This window comes from Capricornis sumatraensis, chromosome 9 (assembly GCF_032405125.1).
Source record: "Capricornis sumatraensis isolate serow.1 chromosome 9, serow.2, whole genome shotgun sequence".
Lineage (NCBI taxonomy): Eukaryota > Metazoa > Chordata > Mammalia > Artiodactyla > Bovidae > Capricornis > Capricornis sumatraensis.
Genome location: NC_091077.1, coordinates 55,723,682 through 55,743,870, shown reverse-complemented (window position 1 = coordinate 55,743,870; position 20,189 = coordinate 55,723,682). Strand labels below are relative to the sequence as shown.

Here is a 20,189-nt window from a genome sequence, read left to right as displayed (position 1 = left end):
CAGAGACTGCTTTCATGGAAGACAATTTTTCCACAGACTGGGTGGAGGGTTGGGGTCAGGATTATTCAAGTGCATTACATTTATTGAGCACTTGATTTATGTTATTGCTGCAACAGTTCCATTTTAGATCATCAGGCATTAGATCGCAGAGCCTGGGGACCCCTGCCTCAAAGAGTTATAAGTTGGAGGAGGTATGATCATATTTGAGTTGTAAAAATACTTATTTTGGAGAGAACATGTTGGAAAGTGCTTGGGCCGGGGACAGGGAAGGAAGATCTGGATTCAAGAAGATGGAGTGCAATGGCCTGTATGTAGGAGGCTCAGAGAGGTGGGAGAGAAAGCCAGCTGAATCCAGAAAAGGGTCAGGGAGACAGAAAAAGCTACCTGTGCTGTGTGACGTATTTAGGAAGAGAACAGCATAAGATTTGCTGATGGGGGGATCAGAGATTAATGTGGCTATTTCTCTGTACCATCACTCAGAGTTGCTATTAGAAGACTCATTTTTAGGGAGATGCTTATGGACTTCTCATGTTTTATGGGCACTGGGGAGCTGCAAGTTGAGAAATCAAGAAGGCAACTGAATACACATGGAGCTCAAAAAGTGAACTCTGGGTTAGATATATAAATTTGAGGGTCATTAGCAAAGAGATAGGGATTGGAGCTTTGCATGTGACCGGGATTGCTATGAAAAAGGGTACAAAGTAGGAAGAGACCAAGGCCTAGAATGGAAAGTTAACTAACTAAGATTTTTACTTGTCTTTTTTTTTTTAAATTTTCCTATTATTTCACATGAAATGATATAAGAGTTTGTATCCTATTCCTCCTGACAATTTGCTTTAAAAAAAAAAAAAACAAAAAACAGAGGCCTCTGAAACCACAGATCTCCAAGTTACAGTACAAATTTGGGCAATTGTTAATCATATATGCTTTCATTAAAAAAAAAGCAACTGCAGTTGTTTTTGTTTTTTCTACTTCAAATTACAGAAGGAGAGAAATGTTTTCATAAGTATTTTAGATAAAAATAAAGCAAGAATTGATTTTGCTTTTCATAGCTTAACAACAACAACAACAACAACAACAAAAGGTATCTTTAAAAACAACCTATTGCCCATAGGGAAAAAGAGGCCTTATCTGATCATAGTGATGATTGGATTTTTTGTACTTATTGACATTTGGTCCAGGCACTATCCTTGAATCCTTCCAATTCTAGCAGCATCACAACATTATTTGTGAGTGTTTATTGCCTTTGTTAAAGCATAAAGATACACACATGCGTTGTTTCCTTTTTAAAAGAAACTCACTGGGTTGTGCCATTTCATTGGCCCTTAGAAACTGTTAAATTATTTCTTTGTTAGTATGGACAGAAAATATGAGCATGCTTACTCCATCACCCTTTTAGGTTTCTCTTATCAAACGTGCAGATGTTCATAGCTGCTAACTCTAGCTATGAAATGAGCATAGCTGGAAACAAAAAGGCGACTAGAAGAGTCAACAGAGTAAGCAGTGATACCCACTCCATCACTGGGGTCAGATTGTCATACATCCAAGGGAAATGTGTGCTGTGAATCTGTATGTGCACTTCATTATTGTTAATAATGATACCAGTGATAGTGAGATTAGAAGAAAGTGCTGATTCTTTTTAAATTTGATATTAACTCTATGCAACTTTATTAATATACCATTATATATTAAAATCTGCATACCACGGAATATAATTTTATTTCTAGAACCTAAAAAAAAAAAATTCATCATGAAACTCTGAAAGGTTTAATCTATAAGAATATTCATTTATATTTGGCTCTGAGAAGCATAAACTTAGAACCAGAGAACATAAGTTAAAATGGTAAAGTCCAACTATACGATGAAATAACTCACAGCTATTAAAATTAGGATACTGAAATATAATGAAATGGAAATTGTCAAGATATAAAGACAGTGCAAATATAATTATATGGAATATCACTTCTGTGCATGCATGTGAAAAATGGCTATTTATTAAAAAAAGTTTGAAATAGTTTACACTGAATTCTTAAACTTAATAAAATTTTATTTTTAAGTCTGAATGTTAAATATTGTTGCGAGCAAAATGACACAAAGACAAAACACACGAGACACACAAGAGACGGACAATACACACTCTGGCCAGAGGAACAGAACTGCGCAATTTGCGGTTTATTAATATAAAGCCCCCCCTAGGCAGAATTCCAGACTGCATGAATAAGCCTTTTCAGTACAGTGCAGGTGCATACATGTTATCGTACAGCAAGGGGAGTGAAATCCCTGTCTACTGCAGAGTCTGTCCAAAGCCCTCTTTTCCTTCTTATCACAAGAAGGGAATGCTCCCTTGTTTGCAAGGGACCGTTAAACTCAAGGCTGTGTCCAGACTCTTTGGCAGAACACTTCATTTGCAAGGACGTTCAGCCCGAGCAGAGAGACCCGTTTGCAGGGACATCTCTGCTACCCTATTAACCCTTCAAATATACTTGTGATACATTTTCATTATTGTGGCTTTTTGTATATTCCAAATGTTTGTCAATGAGTGTGACTTTTTCCAGATACAGAAAAAAACTAAAATTATGATTACCTTATCCAAAAAGAGAGCTATTCCTTTATCCCTTATCTACTTGCTAATATTTGACATCCTATAACTAGAGATTTATTCATCTTCAGTTCTGCAAAAGTATTTCCTAGAGAAGAGAATTTAAAAAGCAGTAAGAGCGTTTTTCATTTAAGCTTAGATAAGCTCACTGACTCCTTCCAGAAACAGAAGTTTTATGGCTACAAAAGATTCTCCCTCACAGACAACAGAATCCCTATCAGGAAGGTGAAGCACACTCAGCACTTACTCTGCGCATGGGAACCTGTGACTTTTCACATTTTACCAATCTAGGGGGAAGTTGCAGAGAAGGAGCAGGAGAAGGCAGTACTGGCACCACTCCAGTACTCTTGCCTGGAAAATCCCATGGACAGAGGAGCCTGGTAGGTTGTAGTCCATGGGGTTGCTAAGAGTCGGACACGACTGAGCGCCTTCACTTTCACTTTTCACTTTCATGCACTGGAGAAGGAAATGGCAACCCACTCCAGTATTCTCACCTGGAGAATCTCAGGGATGGGGAAGCCTGGTGGGCTGCCGTCTATGGGGTCACACAGAGTCAGACACAACTGAAGCGAGTTAGCAGCAGCAGCAGGGAGAAGTTGACCAGTCTAGGGAGAAGCAATTTAGTAATGTAACAACTCTTCTCCAGGTCTTGGCATTTAACAACTTTATCAATGGATAAAAGTGTTCGTAAGTTATTGTTTAGTTTTATGCAGATTCAGATGGACACTTTACTTCCCACTACTTTGGCTACCTCATTCCAAGAGGTTGACTCATTGGAAAAGACTCTGATGCTGGGAGGGATTGAGGGCAGGAGGAGAAGGGGCCGACCAAGGATGAGATGGCTGGATGGCATCATGGACTCGATGGACTTGAGTCTGAGTGAACTCCGGGAGATGGTGATGGACAGGGAGGCCTGGCATGCTGTGATTCATGGGGTCGCAAAGAGTCGGACACGACTGAGCGACTGAACTGAACCAAACTGAATCTTAAATGTAATAATAAATACAGATCTGAGATACATTCATATATTGCCGAGACTCTGGCACGTAATTCTGTTTGTTTTCAATATACATTTAAAATAACCTGGATTATTGTGTATCTCTTCCTTCTTCTTAGACATGTTCATCCTTTATTCATTTACATTGTGAAAATTCATTATTGAGCAGGATGGCATTCAAACAACATAAATACTAGGTTTAGACATCAGATTAAAGTAGAACTAGGCTACATCACTTAAAAAACACCCTATTTCTAATACTTTTAATGCTACTGATACTACTGTGAAGTGGAAAGCATTTGCTGACCATCTCTTAGGATTGAGGTACTTTCTATAATTAAATTACCTATAAAGTACTTCATATATATTTATATAAATTAATTTAATTGAATAAGCACTCATTTGAGGTCCATAATTTGTTCTTGTTTGACAGATGACAAAGCTGAAATGTAAAGACTGTAAGCAATTTGCCTTACTTCACACAGCTATGAAGTATCAAACTGGATTCAAACATTGGTCTATTCAACATTAAGATTCTACTTTCATCCAGTGTGCTATAACATCTACCTAGATTTCTAGAAGAAAAAAATATAATGACCCTCCACACTACTATTTTCCTGGAATCACCACCACTATCACCACCAACTAGAACGTGATGTTTAGGAACATTTTCAACAATAAGATGCATCGCTGTTGCCAAGCTGTTTGTCACTCCCAACAGTTTTGTAATGACAAAACTTGAAGTCAATCACAGGGTGTCTGGATGCAGGATGATCTGTGTTATCTAAAGCATTCAAATAGCCCCAAAGCCACTTGGAATTCTTGGTTTTCCTGGCATAGCTGTCAGTTCACAGTTGATTTTATTTCCACTGTCTATCCTAGAATCTTTGCAATCAAGTTATTTTACACAATTGATAATAAAGTACTACTCAAGTCATGATTCTGGATAATCTGAGGCACTTATTTATCTCTTGGTAGACTTTTTCAGTAGCCTATAAACTATACATATAAATGACAACCTGGGTTGAGTATATTTTCACTGCACTTGACAAGCTCACTGGACCAAAAGACCTCTAGCCTGGGTGGAAATAAGCATGCTGAAATGTCTCAATTACTTAATCATATTTCCTCTCAATCAGAAATGTGAGTTCTCACCAGGCTTGTTGAATGCAATTGGCCATTTTAGTTAAGGCTCATTGAAAGGAAAGGGAAAATACATTTTAAAGACTAGATGAATAATCTTATTGCTCTCATACCTGCACCCTCAGACAGGCATTTTTGGTTGTAAATTTGGTGGAGCTGAGAGAGAAAAAAAAGGAGACTAGGGATAGCCAAAGGAAAAATATATTTATATTTTTATACACAGTATGTTATATAATATACATATTAAAGGAAAGATAAATCCATCTGAATGCAGAGCTCCAAAGAATAGCAAGGAGAGATATGAAAGCTTTCTGAAGTGAACAATGCAAAGAGATAGAGGAAAAAAAAAAAAGAATGGGAAAGACTAAAGATCTCTTCAAGAAGATTAGAGATACCAAGTGAATATTTCATGCAAAGATAGGCACAAGAAAGTACAGAAAATAGTGTAGACCTAACAGAAGCAGAAGATAAGAAAAGGTGGCAAGAACACACAGAAGAACTGTACAGAACAGGTCTTAATGATCAGGATAACCATGATGGTCTGATCACTCAACCAGAGCCAGACCATGGAGTGTGAAATCAAGTGGACCTTAGGAAGCATTCCTACAAACAAAGCTTCTGGAGGTGATGGAATTCCAGTTGAGCTATTTCAAATCCTAAAAGATGATGTTGTGAAAGTGCTGCACTCAATAAGCCAGAAAATTTTGGAAAACTTAGCAGTGGCCACAGGACTGGAAAAGGTCAGTTTTCATTCCAATCCCAAAAAAGGACAATGCCGAAGAATGATTAAAACACCATACAATTGCCCTCATTTCACATGCTAGCAAGGTAATGCTTGAAATCCTTCAAGCTAAGATCTAAGAGTACATGAACCGAGAACTTCTAGATGTACAAGCTGAATTGAGAAAAGGCAGAGGAACCAGATATCAAACTGTCAACTCCACTGGATCATAGAAAAAGCAAGAGAATTCCAGAAAATTAACTACTTTTGCTTCATGGACTACACTAAAGCCTTTGACTGTGTGGATCACAAGAAACTGTGGAAAATTCTCAAAGAGAAGGGAATACCAGACCAGCTTACCTGCCTGCCCCCACCACCTCACAAGAAAACAGATGCAGGTCAAGAGACAACAGTTAGAACTGGACATGGAACAATGTACTGGTTCAAAATTGGGAAAGGAGTGTCAAGGCTGTATATTGTCACCCTGCTTGTTTCACGTATATGAAGAGTACATCATGCAAAAATGCCAGGCTGGATGAAGCTAAAGTGGAATCAAGACTGACAGGAGAAATATTAATAACCTCAAATATGCTTATGCTGCTGCTGCTGCTAAGTCGCTTCAGTTGTGTCCGACTCTGTGCAATTCCATAGACAGCAGCCCACCAGGCTCCTCCATTCCTGGGATTTTCCATGCAAGAACACTGGAATGGATTGCCATTCCTCCACCAATGCATGAAAGTGAAAAGTGAAAGTGAAGTCATTCAGTCATGTCTGACTCATAACCTACCCAGCTCCTCCATCCATGGGATTTTCCAGGTAAGAATACTGGAGTGGGTTCCCATTGCCTTCTCCAATATATGCTTATGACACCATCTTAATGGCAGAAAGTGAAGAGGAAGTAAAGAGCCTCTTGATGAGGGTGAAAGAGGAAAGTGAAAAGACTGGCTTAAAACTCAGCATTCAAAAAATGAGGACATGCCCTCTGATCACATCACTTCATGGCAAATAGATGGGGAAACAATGGAAACAGTGACAGACTTCACTTCCTTGGGCTTCAAAATCACTGCAGATGGTGACTGCAGCCATGAAATTAAAAGACACTTGCTCCTTGGAAGAAAAGCTATGACCAACCTAGATAGCATATTAAAAATCAGAGACATTCCTTTGTCAACCAAACTGTGGTTTTTCCAGTAGTCATACAAGGATGTGAGAGTTAGACTATAAAGAAAGCTGAGTGCTGAAGAATAGATGCTTTTGAACTGTGGTGTTGGAGAAGACTCTTGAGAGTCCCTTGGACTGCAAGGAGATCCAACCAGCCAATCCTAAAGGAAATCAGTTCTGAATATTCACTGGAAGGACTGATCCTGAAGCTGAAAAGCCAATACTTTGGCCACGTAATGCAAAGAACTTGCTTATTGGAAAAGACCCTGATGCAGGGGAAGAATGAAGGCAGGAGGAAAAGGGGATGACTGAAGATGAGATGGTTGGATGGCATCGCCAACTTGATGGGCATGAGTTTGAGCAGGCTCTGGGAGTTGGTGATGGATAGGCAAGCCTGGCATGCTGCAGTCCATTGGGTCATGAAGAGTTGAACATGACTAAGGGATTGAACTGAACTCAGCTCAGTGAGTTTCCATTTCCCAGGGAGGATAATTGTCACTCAGAGAACCTAAATAAGGAAATCATTCAAATGTACAAGGGCGGCGGTAAGGAAATACCCCTCATCCAAGGTAAGGATCAATGGCTGCACTTTGTTGGAGCAGCTGTGAAGAGATACCCCACGCCCAAGGTAAGAGAAACCCAAGTAAGATGGTAGGTGTTGCAAGAGGATATCAGAGGGTAGACACACTGAAACCATACTCACAGAAAACTAGTCAATCTAATCACACTAGGAACACAGCCATGTCTAACTCAATGAAATTAGGCCATGCCTGTGGGGCAACCCAAGATGGGTGGGTCATGGTGGAGAGGTCTGACAGAATGTGATCCACTGGAGAAGGGAATGGCAAGCCACTTCAGTATTCTTGCCTTGAGAACCCCATGAACAGTATGAAAAGGCAAAATGATAGGATACTGAAAGAGGTACTCTCCAGGTCAGTAGGTGCCCAGAATGCTACTGGAGATCAGTTGAGAAATAACTCTAGAAAGAATGAAGGGATAGAGCCAAAGCAAAAACAATACCCAGCTGTGGATGTGACTGGTGATAGAAGCAAGGTCCGATGCTGTAAAGAGCAATATTGCATAGGAACCTGGAATGTCAGGTCTATGAATCAAGGCAAATTGGAAATATCAAACAAGAGATGGCAAGAGTGAACGTCGACATTCTAGGAATCAGTGAACTAAAATGGACTGGAATGGGTGATTTTAACTCAGATGACCATTATATCTACTACTGCAGGCAGGAATCCCTCGAAAGAAATGGAGTAGCCATCATGGTCAACAAAAGAGTCCGAAATGCATTACTTGGATGCAATCTCAAAAATGACAGAATGATCTCTGTTCATTTCCAAGGCAAACCATTCAATATCACGGTAACTCAAGTCTATGCGCCAACCAGTAACGCTGAAGAAACTGAAGTTGAATGATTCTATGAAGACCTATAAGACCTTGTAGAACTAACACCCAAAAAAGATGTCCTTTTCATTATAGGAGACTGGAATGCAAAAGTAGGAAGTCAAGAAACACCCGGAGTAACAGGCAAATTTGGCCTTGGAATGCAGAATGAAGCAGGGCAAAGACTAATAGAGTTTTGCCAAGAAAATGCACTGGTCATAGCAAACACCCTCTTCCAAAAACACAAGAGAAGACTCTACACATGGACATCACCAGATGGTCAACACAGAATTCAGACTGATTATGTTCTTTGCAGCCAAAGATGGAGAAGCTCTATACAGTCAGCAAAAACAAGACCAGGAGCTGACTGTGGCTCAGATCATGAACTCCTTATTACCAAATTTAGACTTAAATTGAAGAAAGTAGGGAAAACCACTAGACCATTCAAGTATGACCTAAATCAAATCCCTTATGATTATACAGTGGAAGTGAGAAATAGATTTAAGGGCCTAGATCTGAGAGATAGAGTGCCTGATGAACTATGGAATGAGGTTTGTGACACTGTACAGGAGACAGGGATCAAGACCATCCCCATGGAAAAGAAATGCAAAAAACCAAAATGGCTGTCTGGGAAGGCCTTACAAATAGCTGCGAAAAGAAGAGAAGTGAAAAGCAAAGGAGACAAGGAAAGATATAAGCATCTGAATGCAGAGTTCCAAAGAATAGCAAGAAGAGATAGAAAGCCATCTTCAGTGATCAATGCAAAGAAAAAGAGCATAAGAGCAGAATGGGAAAGACTAGAGATCTCTTCAAGAAAATTAGAGATACCAAGGGAACATTTCCTTTTTTTACTTTTTATTTTATTTTTTTTAATTTTAAAATCTTTAATTCTTACATGTGTTCCCAAACATGAACCCCCCTCCCACCTCCCTCGCCATTACATCTCTGTGGGTCATCCCCATGCACCAGCCCCAAGCATGCTGTATCCTGCATCAGACATAGACTGGCGATTCAATTCTTACATGATAGTATACATGATAGAATGCCATTCTCCCAAATCATCCCACCCTCTCCCTCTCCCTCTGAGTCCAAAAGTCCGTTATACACAGCTGTGTCTTTTTTCCTGTCTTGCATACAGGGTCATCATTGCCATCTTTCTAAATTCCATATATATGTGTTAGTATACTGTATTGGTGTTTTTCTTTCTGGCTTACTTCACTCTGTATAATCAGCTCCAGTTTCATCCATCTCATCAGAACTGATTCGAATGAATTCTTTTTAACGGCTGAGTAATACTCCATTGTGTATATGTACCACAGTTTCTTATCCATTCATCTGCTGATGGACATCTAGGTTGTTTCCATATCCTGGCTATTATAAACAGTGCTGCGATGAACATTGGGGTACATGTGTCTCTTTCAATTCTGGTTTCCTCGGTGTGTATGCCCAGCAGTGGGATTGCTGGGTCATAAGGTAGTTCTATTTGCAATTTTTAAAGGAATCTCCACACTGTTCTCCATAGTGGCTGTACTAGTTTGCATTCCCACCAACAGTGTAGGAGGGTTCCCTTTTCTCCACACCCTCTCCAGCATTTATTGCTTGCAGATTTTTGGATCGCAGCCATTCTGACTGGTGCGGTATTAAAGTCTGAGTGGGGTATTAAAGTCTCCCACTATTATTGTGTTATTGTTAATTTCCCCTTTCATACTTGTTAGCATTTGTCTTACATATGTGGTGCTCCTATATTGGGTGCATATATATTTATAATTGTTATATCTTCTTCTTGGGTTGATCCTTTGATCATTATGTAGTGGCCTTCTTTGTCTCTTTTCACAGTCTTTGTTTTAAAGTCTATTTTATCAGATATGAGTATTGCCACTCCTGCTTTCTTTTGGTCTCTATTTGCGTGGTATATCTTTTTCCAGCCCTTTACTTTCAGTCTGTATGTGTCTCTTGTTTTGAGGTGGGTCTCTTGTAAGCAGCATATAGAGGGGTCTTGTTTTTGTATCCATTTGGCCAGTCTTTGCCTTTTGGTTGGGGCGTTCAACCCATTTACGTTTAAGGTAATTATTGATAAGTATGATCCAGTTACCATTTACTTTATTGTTTTGGGTTCGGGTTTATACACCCTTTTCATGTTTCCTGTCTAGAGAATATCCTTTAGCATTTGTTGGAGAGCTGGTTTGGTGGTGCTGAATTCTCTCAGCTTTTGCTTGTCTGTAAAGCTTTTGATTTCTCCTTCGTATTTGAATGAGATCCTTGCTGGGTACAGTAATCTGGGCTGTAGGTTATTGTCTTTCATCACTTTAAGTATGTCTTGCCATTCCCTCCTGGCCTGAAGAGTTTCTATTGAAAGATCAGCTGTTATCCTTATGGGAATCCCCTTGTGTGTTATGGGTTGTTTTTCCCTTGCTGCTTTTAATATTTGTTCTTTGTGTTTGATCTTTGTTAATTTGATTAATATGTGTCTTGGGGTGTTTTGCCTTGGGTTTATCCTATTTGGAACTCTCTGTGTTTCTTGGACTTGGGTGATTATTTCCTTCCCCATTTTAGGGAAGTTTTCAACTATTATCTCCTCAAGGATTTTCTCATGATCTTTCTTTCTGTCTGCTTCTTCTGGGACTCCTATAATTCGAATGTTGGAGTGTTTCATATTGTCCTGGAGGTCTCTGAGATTGTCCTCGTTTCTTTTAATTCGTTTTTCTTGTTTCCTCTCTGATTCATTTATTTCTACCATTCTATCTTCTATTTCACTAATCCTATCTTCTGCCTCCGTTATTCTACTATTTGTTGCCTCCAGAGTGTTTCTGATCTCATTTATTGCATTATTCATTATAGTTTGACTCTTTTTTATTTCTTCTAGGTCCTTGTTAAACCTTTCTTGCATCTTCTCAATCCTTGTCTCTAGGCTATTAATCTGTGATTCCATTTTGATTTCAAGATTTTGGATCATTTTCACTATCAATATTTGGAATTCCTTCTCAGGTAGATTCCCTACTTCTTCCTCTTTTTTTTTGGTTTGGTGGGCAACTCTCCTGTTCCTTTACCTGCTGAGTATTCCTCTGTCTCTTCATCTTGGTTATATTGCTGCGTTTGGGGTGGTCTTTTTATATTCTGGTAATTTGTGGAGTTCTCTTTATTATGGAGCTTCCTCACTGTGGGTGGGGTTCTATCTGTGGCTTGTCAAGGTTTCCTGGTTAGGGAGGCTTGTGTTGGAGTTCTGGTGGGTGGAGCTGGGTTTCTTCTCTCTGGAGTGCAGTGGAGTGACCAGTAATGGGTTATGAGACATCAAAAGTTTTGGAATAATTTTGAGCTGCCTGTATATTGAAGCTCAGGGGAGTGTTCCTGTGTTGCTGGAGAATTTGAGTGGTATGTCTTGTTTTGGAACTTGTTGGCCCTTGGGTGGAGCTTGGTTTCAGTGTAGGTATGAAGGCATTTAATGAGCTCCTATTGCTTAATGTTCCCTGAATTCAAGAGTTCTCTAATGTTTTCAGGCTTTGGATTTAAGCCTCCTGCTTCTGGTCTTCAGTTTTATTTTTACAGTAGCCTCTAGACTTCTCCATCTATACAGCACCAATGATAAAACATCTAGGTTAAAGACGAAAAGTTTCTCCGCATTGAGGGATGCTCATAGAGGTTCACTGAGTTACAAGGAGAAGAGAAGATGGAGCGGGTAGTTAGAGGTAACTGGAATGAGATGTGGTGAGATCAAAAGAGGAGAGAGCAAGCTAGCCAGTAGTCACTTCCTTATGTGCGCTCTATAGTCTGGACCGCTCAGAGGTATTTACGGAGTTATACAGGGAAGAGGAGAGGGAGGAAGTAGACAGAGGTGACCAGGAGGATAAGAGAGAGGAATGAGAAGGAGAGAGACAAATCCTGCCAGTAACCAGTTCCTTAGGTGTTCTCCACCGTCTGGAACACACAGAGATTCACAGAGTTGGATAGAGAAGAGATGGGGGAGAAAAGAGACAGAGGCCACCTGGTGGAGAAAAAGGAAAGTCCAAAGGAGAAGAGAGTGGTCAAGCCAGTAATCTCGCTCTCAGGTAAACTTGGGTAGTGAAGTTTGGGTTTTTAAATGTACAAAATTGACAACAAAAACCTAAGAGCAAAGATTAAAAATCTAGAGTAGAGGTTGGATTTTCAAAAATACAATATTAAAGAAAAGAAGCAGAAGGAAAAAGGAGGAAAGAAAGAAAGAAAGAAAAAACAAGAATTATTAAAAAACAAACAAAAAAAAAAAACACAAAACAAACAAAAACAAAAAAAAAACAAAAAACCACCAACAACCATCCAAAGGCTATATATGGTGTTTGCCTTAAAAAAAAAAAAGTCTTTTTTTAAAAAATAGTAATAATAGGTTATAGTAATAAAAATTAGAGGAGAAATAGAAGACTTAACAATTAAAAAAAAAGTTAGAAAAAACAAAAAAGGAATGATTTTTAAAAATAGTAAAAATATATCTGGCCCTTCTCTGATGTTTTGGGCCGTGTGGGATCACTTCCAAGGTGGTTCCCTCTGTTTAACTTCTTCCGTTTGCTGATTTTTTAGGCTCACTAGTTCAGTCGCGGTGTGGGGAGGGGGGATGCTGCAAACAAATAGCACTGTCGTGTGCACACAGTGTCTCAGCCCCACTTGACCTGTCCCTTCTCGGGGCGCACAAACCGCTCCGGATCTACGATGCTCAGCCGGGAACCGTCTGGGGCCGGCCCTAGGCTGCGTGCACTTCCCCGGTCCAAGCCGCTCAGGTTCGCTGCTCAGGCAGCCCTCAGAGGCACAGATTAGGCTGGGACTGCGCTTTGTGCCCTTCCCAGGTCCGATTAGCTCAGGAGTTTGGCGAGCACGATTGCCGCGGCTTGTCACCTTTTCTGCCGCTGCTGCTCAGCTTTCTGGGTGGACCGCTGGCGTCCCCCGTGAGGCAGATTGTGACTGTCCAGCACCCCCAGAAGTCTTAGCAAAGAAGCCTGCTTGCAGTTAGGTAAGTAAAGTCTCTCCGGGTTTGCAATTGCCCCTTTCCAGTCCTTACGGCTCTGGCTGCCTGTCCCCGGCGGGGGATGGTCTGCAGCCGGCTTTTTCTGTTCCGTCCTTCGTTCTGTGCTCGGTCCTGACACTGTCTTATGTTCGAGCTTTTCGTGCGGTAGCTATCCCACAGTCTGGTTTGCTAGCCCAAGTTAGATCGTTCTGGTTGCGCGTGGGGCGTTACTGCCCGATTCTTACAAAGCACTGCAGCCCGCGCCTCCCGCGCGTCCCTGCCCTGCCCCCACTTCCCAATGGCGGATGCAGGCGTCTGTGCTGCTTTTCCGCTGGGGGAGTTACTGTTGGGCTTGTAATCTCTTGGTTTTAATTATTTCTTTATTTTTCCTTCCTGTTATGTTGCCCTCTGTGTTTCCAAGACTCGCCACAGACTCGGCAGGGAGAGTGTTTCCTGGTGTTTGGAAACCTCTCTTCTTAAAATTCCCTTCCCGGGACGGGCTTCCCTTCCCGGGACGGGGCTCCCTCCCCACCTCCTTTGTCTCCTTTTTCGTCTTTTATATTTTTTCCTACCTGTTTTTGAAGACAATGGTCTGCTTTTCTGGTTGCCTGATGTCCTCTGCCAGCCTACAGAAGTTGTTTTGTGGAGTTTGCTCAGCGTTGAAATGTTCTTTTGAGGAATTTGTGAGGGAGAAAGTGGTGTTCCTGTCCTATTCCTCCGCCATCTTTCATTTTCATTTTCCCAAGGGAACATTTCATGCAAAGATGGGCTCGATAAACGACAGAAATGGTATGGACCTAACAGAAGCAGAAGATATTAAGAAGAGGTGGCAAGAATACACAGAAAAACGGTACAAAAAAAGATCTCGATGACCCAGATAATCACAATGGTGTGATCACTCATCTAGAGCCAGACATCCTGGAATGTGAAGTCAAGTGGGCCTTAGAAAGCATAACTACGAACAAAGCTAGTGGAGGTGATGGACTTCCAGTTGAGCTCTTTCAAATCCTGAAAGATGATGCTGTGAAAGTGCTGCACTCAATATGCCAGCAAATTGGGAAAACTCAGCAGTGGCCACAGGACTAGAAAAGTTCAGTTTTCATTCTAATCCCAAAGAAAGGCAATGCCAAAGAATGCTCAAACTACTGCACAATTGCACTCATCTCACATGCTAGTAAAGTAATGCTCAAAATTCTCCAAGCCAGCCTTCAGCAATACGTGAACCGTGAACTTCCTGTTGTTCAAGCTAGTTTTAGAAAAGGCAGAGGAACCAGAGATCAAATTGCCAACATCCTCTGGATCATGGAAAAAGAAAGAGAGTTCCAGAAAAATATCTATTTCTGCTTTATTGACTATGCCAAACCCTTTGACTGTGTGGATCACAATAAACTATTGAAAATTCTGAGAGAGATGGGAATACTAGACCACCTGACCTGCCTCTTGAGAAATCTGTATGCAGGCCAGGAAGCAACAGTTAGAACTGGACATCGAACAAGAGATTGGTTCCAAACAGGAAAAGGAGTACGTCAAGGCTGTATATTGTCACCCTGCTTATTTAACTTCTATGCAGAGCACATCATGAGAAACTCTGGACTGGAAGAAACACAAGCTGGAATCAAGATTTCCGGGAGAAATATCAATAACTTCAGATATGCAGATGACACCACCCTTATGGGAGAAAGTGAAGAGGACCTAAAAAGCCTCTCGATGAAAGTGAAAGAGGAGAGTGAAAAAGTTGGCTTAAAGCTCAACATTCAGAAAACGAAGATCACGGCATCCGGTCCTATCACTTCATGGCAAATAGATGGGGAAACAATGGAAACAGTGTCAGACTTTATTTTGGGGGGCTCCAAAATCACTGCAGATGGTGACTGCAGCCATGAAATTAAAAGACGCTTACTCCTTGGAAGAAAAGTTATGATCAACCTTGATAGCATATTCAAAAGCAGAGACATTACTTTGCCGACTAAGGTCCGTCTAGTCAAGGCTATGGTTTTTCCAGTGGTCATATATGGATGTGAGAGTTGGACTGTGAAGAAGGCTGAGCACCGTAGAATTGATGCTTTTGAACTGTGGTGTTGGAGAAGACTCTTGAGAGTCCCTTGGACTGCAAGGAGATCCAACCAGTCCATTCTAAAGGAGATCAGTCCTGGGATTTCTTTGGAAGAAATGATGCTAAAGCTGAAACTCCAGTACTTTAGCCACATCATGCGAAGAGTTGACCCACTGGAAAAGACTTTGATGCTGGGAGTGATTGGGGGCAGGAGGAGAACGGGACGACAGAGGATGAGATGGCTGGATGGCATCACTGACTGATGGACGTGAATCTAAATGATCTCTGGGAGTTGGTGATGGACAGGGAGGCCTGGCGTGCTGCGATTCATGGGGTCGCAAAGAGTCTGACATGACTAAGCAACTGAACTGAACTGAAGTAAATAGCAAAGATGAGATTATATGTACAGATCCTTTGGCTCCATGGTGATGAGCTAATCTATATACTTTCTCCATATGCTTGACAAATCTCAGAATTTTTCAAATTGTGCCTGATGCCATCTATATCAGGCTCACCTGGGAGTACACGCTAAAGCACAATTTCTACAGTCTTTTACTCACTTTCCAAATTAGAGTCTCTGGGGAAAAAAAGATAAAGTGAGTGAAAGTGTTAGTCGCTCACTTATGTCCAATTCTTTGTGACCCCATGGACTGTAGCCCACTAGGTTCCTCTGCCTATGGAATTCTCTAGGCAAGAAAACTGGAGTAGTTTTGATTCCTTTCCTCAAAGGATCTTTCCAAACCAAAATTGAACCCAGTTCTACATTGCAGGCAGATTCTTTACCATCTGAGCCACCAAGAAAGCAAGTCCCAAAGATCTAAATTTTTAATTTACTCCAAAGATGACTTTTTAAAAATGGTACTATTTGAGAATTGGTGTGGCTAACAGGTAGGGCCATGATTTTGAGAATAATACAGTAGAAAGACTGTGATGTCATAAATCAGGTGACCTGGGTTTTAATCCCACCCTGCAATGGACAAGTTACTTTACCTTTTTGGTCTATGTAATCCCATTTGTAAAGAGACGGTATTAGATCAGATGCCCACTGTAACATTTTGCAAGTGCTTGAAATAGACCCCCACAATATAGGCAATATTAGTTCAGTGAGACATTGTTTGCTGTGCTGGCTACTGTATTTCAAAGAGACTTTCACTCTGTGGAATAGAGTCAAAGTTGGTCAGCACCACAGCCAGTCAAGAGCACTTGGGTCCTTCCCTGGCTTTCAGTACTCTTCTAGGCACAATTAAAGATGGGTGAGTGAGGGCTGCCATTCCAAATGTGCCACGGTTGAAGCATGGAGGTAGATTCTTCTAACCAGCAGCATATTTCATGGAAGACAAGTGATATTTTCTATCTGAGAAAGCAGGGACTTTTAGAACTGACAGCAACAGCTCCCTAATCTATTTCAGCTAAGAGGTAATCATTTCCCATCTCAGAAACCATTCCTGCAAATCCAACAGCATGCATTTCATTTGTGGCTCACACAACTGTACTGGCCTTTATAAGAGAAGTAAATAGGTCCTCAGTGGCTGCTTTGTATTGCCAATTAGCTAATCTGTTGGCAGAATCTTGCATCTGCATATGCAAATACACGTTTAGCAACACACCGTAGTATGCTGGGACACATTTCATTTTGCAGACATTGTTTTGGGGGCCTGGAAGAAAACGCAGTCTTTATTTTAACTTGCAGTGACATGTCCAGTGTTCTCCATACCAACATGTGTTTGATATGTAGGTCCCAAAATAAACAGCTAATGAATATTCAGGTGTGATGAATGCAATCACAGAAAGAGCCAAGAATAGACCATCAGAGTGCAGACTCCTACGTCCCATCTGTAACCATTAGGATAACAGGACTACACTGCCACTAGTGAGGCACAGAGTCATTCATTTAACAAATAGCTATCACTGCACATTATGTATGAGCTACTGAAATAAACAGCAGTTTTTAATTTCAAGGAGGAAAAATTACCTAAAAGTAGAGAACAATTGCTTAGCAGTATTTATTCAACAAATATTTATTGAGTACATACTTCATATGTGTGAGATACGGACACAGGCACTGAAGATTCAAGCAACAATTTTTTTTAAGTGCTAAAAATCATTTCCCTTGCAGACTTTATGTTTGAGGAAGACAAACAAAGATTAAATAAATATGAAATGTAGAGTATGATAGATTGTGATGAGTACTAAGAAAGGATGGCAGGAAGGATGGGACCAAGAAGAAAAGAGACTGACTTAAGATCAGGAAAGTCCCACTAGGAAGATACAAATTAGAATGTAGATTTGATAAAGATAAGAAAGTGAGCCATGGGGATGTCAGTGGGAACAGTGTTATAGGCAAGGAAAAGTGTTAAGTGCAATGTGTTAGGTGAGTGTCCAGTAATTTGAAGAATAGATGGGAGGCTTCTATGGCTAACATAGAATAAACTTTAAGAAAGAAGTCAGATAAGAGTATGCCCAATCATGTAAGATTTTATAAACCATAAAAAAAATTGTTTGACTTTGACTCTGAGTGAGATGGGAAGCCACAGGAATTTGAGAAAAAGGTGATATCATTGAACTTTTATTTTAAAAGAAAGACATTAGCCATTGAGCTGAAAGTAGACTAGCGCAGAAAAGGGCAGAAGGAAGTCCAGTGGGATGGGTGTTGCTATCAACAACTCTATGAGTGATAGAGGCATGGATTAGGGTAGCAGTGATGAAGCTGGTGGGAAATGGCTGGATTTCGGATGCTTTACATGCAGAGCTAATATGATTTTTGAATCACCTCATTTTCATTTTGGAATATAATATACATGTATGTAAAACATAAATGCAACATCTACCAAATATGTAAACATCAGGTATCCCCCACCCAAGTTAATAAACACAACATTATCAGCACTCTAGACATTCCGTATAGTTAGCACACTGGGAGAAAGACTGCATGTGCTGAGTAGAAGCAAGGGAAATATAAAAGAGACCGAAATCAAACTTTGTTGTTGTTGTACAGTGACTCAGTTGTGTCCAACTCTTTGCAAGACTGCATGGACTGCAGCAAACCAAGCTTCCCTGTCCTTCACTGTTGTTCAGAGTCTGATTTACAAATCAAATTTATAAAGATGAAAATTAAGGTTTTAAATAAACAGTTCACTAGATAGGATGAACAGTAGAATAGACATTGCAGAGTAAAAAGAGATGAACTTTATGTCTTTAATGAAAAGGGATGGAACTACACTCTTGAGAAATACAAGGGACATCTTCCAATAGAGGTAAAAACTGTTCCTGCAGACTCTGTCATTCTCAGAGGAAGAGTTCTCTTCACAGGAGAAAACACAGATTCAGGGTGTTACTGGCTAAAGAACTAGATTGAAATGATTCTTGTTCAGTCCTGAAATCTAATCACAGTGGCTACAAATGCTAGAGAGCAGAAAAAAATATGGGCCAAATATTTATTGTAAACTTCTGATCATCTAGAAGGCATGGTATACGAGTTATGTGACTTTGGCTACAGAGGAGTCTCTTTTTAAAGGACTGCTAGCACTGGAGCTTCTGCTCACTTTGTTAATGTCAAAGGAATAGACAGAGTAGCAGGAACTGCTTTAATTAAAAATATTATGGAACAAAATATTCTGTTCCAGGCTATTCTGTTCTAGTGGTAGAATACAGTACTGTAACAGCTTGAGGTGAAGATCATAAAAGGATGCTTTTGAACATAGAGAAATAGAGTTTTTATCAGCACCTAGATCTGTGGTCTGCAATAGCTATAACATTTATAATGTGTGAAAGAAAATAATAGTTAAGAATCTAAGACATTTAATTTTACCGAAGTGTGCAGACGCACCACTAACAATCATAACTGGTTCTTGAAATCTTCTTGACCCTGGTACTAAAGACTAGGATATTTTAGGTAGGAAGTTCCACTACTGAGAACTCAAAGAGCTGTAGGTTGCTTCCAACCTCATCTTAGAATTAGTCAATCTGTTGTTTTGTTGTTGTTCAGTCACTAAGTCATGTCCAGCTCTTTGCAACCCCATGAACTAGCTACAGCATGCCAGGCTTCTCTGTCCCTCACTATCTCCCAGAGTTTGCTTAAACTCATGTCTATTGAGTCAATGATGCCATCCAACCATCTCATCCTCTATCACCCCCTATTCCTCCTGCCCTCAATCTTTCCCACATCAGGGCCAATGGGATGGTACAAATATAGTAGCTTAAAAGAGACTATGGAAGGTGAAATAAAGGAAGGTGAAATTAAAAAAAAACAAACAAAAAAAAATGGAGTATTGAAAATGCTCTCTTTGGTTTTGGTGGAAGCTTTGCTACAGAAAATAGCAAGGTAAAATACTTGAATTTTTCCTTCAAGTATGCTGGACTGGAAGAAACACAAGCTGGAATCAAGATTGCCGGGAGAAATATCAATAACCTCATATATGCAGATGACACCACCCTTATGGCAGAAAGAGAAGAGGAACTAAAGAGCCTCTTGATGAAAGTGAAAGAGGAGAGTGAAAAAGTTGGCTTAAAGCTCAACATTCAGACAACGGAGATCATGGCATCTGGTCCCATCACTTCATGGAAAATAGATGGGGAAACAGTGGAAACAGTGTCAGACTTTATTTTTTTGGGTTCCAAAATGACTGCAGATGGTGACTGCAGCCATGAAATTAAAAGACGCTTACTCCTTGGAAGAAAAGTTATGACCAACCTAGACAGTATATTCAAAAGCAGAGACATTACTTTGCCGACTAAGGTCCGCTTAGTCAAGGCTGTGGTTTTTCCAGTAGTCATGTATGGATGTGAGAGTTGGACTGTGAAGAAGGCTGAGCACCAAAGAATTGATGCTTTTGAACTGTGGTGTTGGAGAAGACTCTTGAGAGTCCCTTGGACTGCAAGGAGATCCAACCAGTCCATTCTGAAGATCAACCCTGCGATTTCTTTGGAAGAATGATGCTGAAGCTGAAACTCCAGTAATTTGGCCACCTCATGTGAAGAGTTGACTCATTGGAAAAGACTCTGATGCTGGGAGAGATTGGGGGCAGGAGGAGAGGGGACGACCCAGGATGAGATGGCTGGATGGCATCACGGACTCGATGGACTTGAATCTGAGTGAACTCCGGGAGATGGTGATGGATAGGGCGGCCTGGCGTGCTGCGATTCATGGGGTTGCAA

At 40.6% G+C, this 20,189-nt stretch overlaps 1 pseudogene; it reads left to right on the top strand.

Moving 5' to 3' along the window:
• Positions 1 to 236: 236 nt before the first annotated feature.
• On the top strand, positions 237 to 19,027 carry LOC138086321 (nicotinamide phosphoribosyltransferase pseudogene; annotated as a pseudogene).
• The last annotated feature ends 1,162 nt before the right edge of the window (positions 19,028 to 20,189 follow it).